Raw genomic sequence first — 4,904 nt, 5'->3', positions numbered from 1 at the left:
ATAAATCATCACGTAATCGGTGCAAAAGAGAATGGAGATAAAACGAAAGTGACCAGAAGATTTTAGAGTATTAGAGGTATTACGAATTAGTTTCCGATAAATGTGGAAAATGTTTTGGGAAGATTTCATGGTCTTGTAGCTCACGATTCGAGGTGTTTGGGTCAACAGAGCGAAAGTATTCTCAAATAATGTCAAAAAGACATGAAGGGTCTTATTTCCACAGTCAATTTCCTTGGTGATTTTAAAGTAACTAAAACGATAATAGTTCATAAAATGGGTATGCAAAGACAGATCTACAAAAGGAATGGTGGACGTTCAATGGAAATCAAAGAATTCCGCGAGAATTGAGTTTCACGTCAGACTTCTTTGAAATTCTGGCTGGAAGAGGAGGTGAGAAAATCCCTGTTAGTCGTAATCAAATGGACAGGGGTGCTATAGATGTTCCATATATTGCATTAAGAAATGGGGGCGGTCTCCTCTCTCTCTCTCTCTCTCTCTCTCTCTCTCTCTCTCTCTCTCTCTCTCTCTCGTGAACACAGTAGATTCCTTTTTTTATTTTATCTTAGATTTCAGTTAGCTAAAAAGTCTAAATAGTCTTCGTGTGGTTGTATTGTTATTATTATTATTATTTTGTTAAAGAGGGTGGCAGCATCAGTGGCATTGATTTTAATATATGGTCTTTTCAATTCTTCTTATTATTCTCTTCTCATCAGGGCTGATATCTGCTAATAGCTGGCCGATGTTCATATTCTGGTTAAGGAAATGTCTTCTAAAAATATTAATTTATTGATATGATAACTAAAAGTGGCGTATGGCGTAATAAGAATTAGAATGACCATACATAAAATAAATTCCACTGATGCTGCCATCTTCTTTAACAAAACATGTTAGAGAGAGGGTCTCCTACCTTCATATATTATTATTATTATTATTATTATTATTATTATTATTATTATTATTATTATTATTATTATTATTATTATTATTATTATTATTATTATTGATGTAACGTTTTCTTTGTCACCAGATCTTCAAGAAATTTGACAAGAAGTGATTTTACCCAAGTTGTACCATAAGAATATTTTCAAGATTGAGAAAACAGGAAAACGACCAATATGGCAGAGAGAAAATCAGGTACGTATAAGCTTCTGACTTAATGTCAATTAATTTAATCAAGTAACAGTTTGTAAATACCTAAGCTCTCAAATCCACCATTATTTGTCTCACATCTGTAATGAGAACTTTTACACCTAACTGCGTGATTATATTTAGGATACTTTGAGAATCTTCTGATTTGTCAATTATGACAGTTTCTCGTTGGACTTTGCCAGGATTGTCAGTTTTATACCGTAAAATCCTTATATATAGTTACAAAGGAAAATAGATAAATATGAGACAAATTAGATTTTTATGTTATAATATCTCCCAAGAATGAATAAGAAAAATTCTTTTTAACATTATTCAACCTCTCTCAATATCACTTTAAGAGAAGCATGTCGCCTCGAGTATCATCCATACCTTAAAACTTTTTTAAATAATTACAAAGGAAAATAGATAAATATGTGACAAATTAGATTTTTATGTTAATAATATCTCCCAGAATGGATAAAAAAAAATCTTTTAACATTATTAAACCTTTTTCAATCTCACTTGAAAAGAAATATGTCGTCTTGCATATCATCTATACCTTAAAACTTTTATAAATAGTTACAAAGGAAAATAGAGAAATGTGTGAGAAAATATGTTTTCATGTTAATAATATCTCCAAAGAATGAATAAAAAATTATCTTCAACATTATTCAACCTCTCTCAATCTCACTTTAAAAGAAGCATGTCGTCACGAGTATCATCCATACCTTAAAACTTTTATAGTTGCAAATGAAAATAGATAAATATGTGAGAAAATACATTTTTATGTTAACAATATCTCCCAAGAATGGATGAAAAAAATTCTTCTTGTCATTATTAAACATCTCTCAATAAGACTTGAAAAGAAACGCGTCGTTTCGCGTATCCAGCCAAATCTTGAGCAACCTTTTCGTCGAATAGAGGATTGAAAGTTCATCGCCCTAGGCTGAAGGAAAAATTCCAATCCCGGCGAATGCCAGAAAGCAAATGAAAAAAAAAAATGGGGTTGGGGGAAAAAGAAAAACAAGTTAATTCTTCCTCTGCCATGTGTCGCGAGCAGTCACCTTGATGGAGAGAGGCAAAAATCCCCGGCCACCTTTTCGCAAAATATACTTCCAGCGAGGAGGACTTCAGACATCGAAGTTTGAGTTCCCCTTTTTGTTTCGCAGGTTCTTCAAGGAAATCTTTTGCAGACCGACGTGTCGTTGCATTGTCGAGAAAGGAGAAGCTCTCTCTCTCTCTCTCTCTCTCTCTCTCTCTCTCTCTCTCTCTCTCTCTCTCTCAGGACCAACAACTATCTGAGGCTGTAACATAGGCATTGCGGGTACGTTTCTAAAATTTCTTGTCTTGATTGTGTTTTGGCCGGGTCGGTAACATCACTGAAGTCTTGATTTCTCCCCCTCTGTGCGCTGGTTTGAACCCACGAGAGGACGAAATTATAAACTAAAAAATTCCCCTTTGGTTAGCATATATGAAAATATATTAATTCCGAGGTAGAGCGAATTGGATATTAAAGGAGATTTGTAGCTTAATGACATATAGATATATATATAGATATACATATATATATAGATATATATATATATATATATATATATATATATATATATATTTCAGACGCATGCAGCGAAATATAATCTCCGAGCTCATCTTCCTGCTATCATTCAATGGTGCTCGCAAATAATAATCCCCCCATTCCCCCCACCCACCCCCCAAAGAAAAATAGCGTCATCATCTACCTTCTCGTTGAATTACAAAAGCTTAGGGAATTCCATCCGAGCGTCATTACCTGCATCTAACCCAGCCCCTATACCCCCCTCCCTAACCAACCAACTCCCCCCCCAACCCCACCCGCCTTGAATTTCTTCATTACTTCCCTTCTTGACTCATTTTCCTGAGAAATGAGTCGTAGACGCAAATCCAATGGGTTGGTTAACAGTGGCGAATTACCAGAGTGGTGTAATGCCGTCGGTGCACCTCATGCGGAGCTCTGTAGGCATTACTTATCCTTAGGCCCCTAGCTGCAGCCCCTTTCGTTCCTTTTACTGTACCTCCTTTCATATTCTCTTTCTTCCACCTTACTTTACACCCTCTTCTAATAATTGATTCATAGCGCAACTGCTTTCGGGGGTTTTCCTCCTGTTACACCTTCCAAACCTCTTCCTGTCAGTTTCCGTTTCAGCGATGAATGACCTCATAGGTCCAGTGCTTGGTTCTTTTACGTAAATTCTATGTTCAATTCCTTTTCATTCATCTGTGGTTTTGGAAGCTCGTACCTTATATATATATATAATATATTATATATATATATATAATCTATTAATATAAATATAATATATATATATATATATTATATATTTATATATATAATTATTATACATATATTATGTATATATATGTAAATGTATGTATTGTATATATATATATATATATATATATATTATTATAATATATATATATATTATATATATACTAATATAAATAAAATATATTATATATTATATTATAATATTATATATATTATATATATATATATAAGAGCGAAAACTTCATTCCGCCCAAATTTGAACATTTTTCTATAGCTGCGAAATCCTGGCCCCTTTGAAATCGACGCTGAGTGGAACAATAAAAGTTCAGAACTTCATTAACCTTTTCATAATCAGACTTCTCCTTCCTCCTCCTCCTCCTCCTCCTCCTCCTCCTCCTCCTCCTCCTCCTCCTCCTCCTCCTCCAAAACAAAAAAGGAAAAGTGATCCTTCTTTCATTAATTACCTGTTGCAATATCCAGCTCGTTGGAGCTTATTAAGATTCAGTCACGAGCAGTGACTCGTCTCAGGTTTCTTTGCTCCGGATCGAATGGTTTGGCTCCCCGTAATTGGGGTAGTTTCCATCATGCGCCTCATGCAGTGCACTGTAGGCATTACTTAAGTTTTCCCTGCAGCGTGCCTCCGGCCCCCTAGATCCAACTGTTTCGTTCCTTTCACTCTACCTGCTTTGATAGTCTCTTGCTTCCATCTTATTTCCAGTGGAAAGCCTTTTGTCGTATATAGGGTAATATATATATATATATAATATATATTATATAATATATATATATATATATATATATATATAGTATATATATATATATATATATATATATATATATATGACTTGTAAAAAAGTTGTTACAACAGAATTCCCCATCTAATAAAAGAAGCCCATAGAAACTTTTCTCACGTTATCTATCTGAAGAGAGAGAGACAGCAGACTCTGAAATATAGTACTATATATATATATATATATATCATATATATTATATATATATATATATATATATATATATATACACACACACAACACAGATACATACATACCCGTGTCTGTGTCTATGTATACCTGTATACCTGCGAGTCACGCGCGCTCCCCATCTCTCGTGGAAAAACTGGAGAACTCTTCAGCGTCGTCGCCAGGGAGATAGAACAATGCTAATCATTAAGAGTCGGCTTCAGAGGGAGATATTTCGCCCACGTCCTTACCTTCCAGAGCGCTTCAGGTGAGATGAGAGAAGAAGAAATTGTGTGGGAAATAAAACAGCAAATTGAGTTATGGCTGGATTTCCCGGCAGAATCTTGAAATTTTAGCCGGAGTCTCCAACCTGCAAGACTTTTAAGGAAGGACGAGTTATGTATTGGACGTCGATAGATATGAATTCCTCGTAAGTTTCGCAGTAAGGTGGATATAGAAGACATGTAGTCTGGGTTCTTATAGCCCTATGAGAGTTATGTACATTTTTA

Source organism: Macrobrachium nipponense, chromosome 23 (assembly GCF_015104395.2).
Source record: "Macrobrachium nipponense isolate FS-2020 chromosome 23, ASM1510439v2, whole genome shotgun sequence".
NCBI classification, from domain to species: domain Eukaryota; kingdom Metazoa; phylum Arthropoda; class Malacostraca; order Decapoda; family Palaemonidae; genus Macrobrachium; species Macrobrachium nipponense.
Note: the sequence above shows the minus strand (reverse complement) of the source record.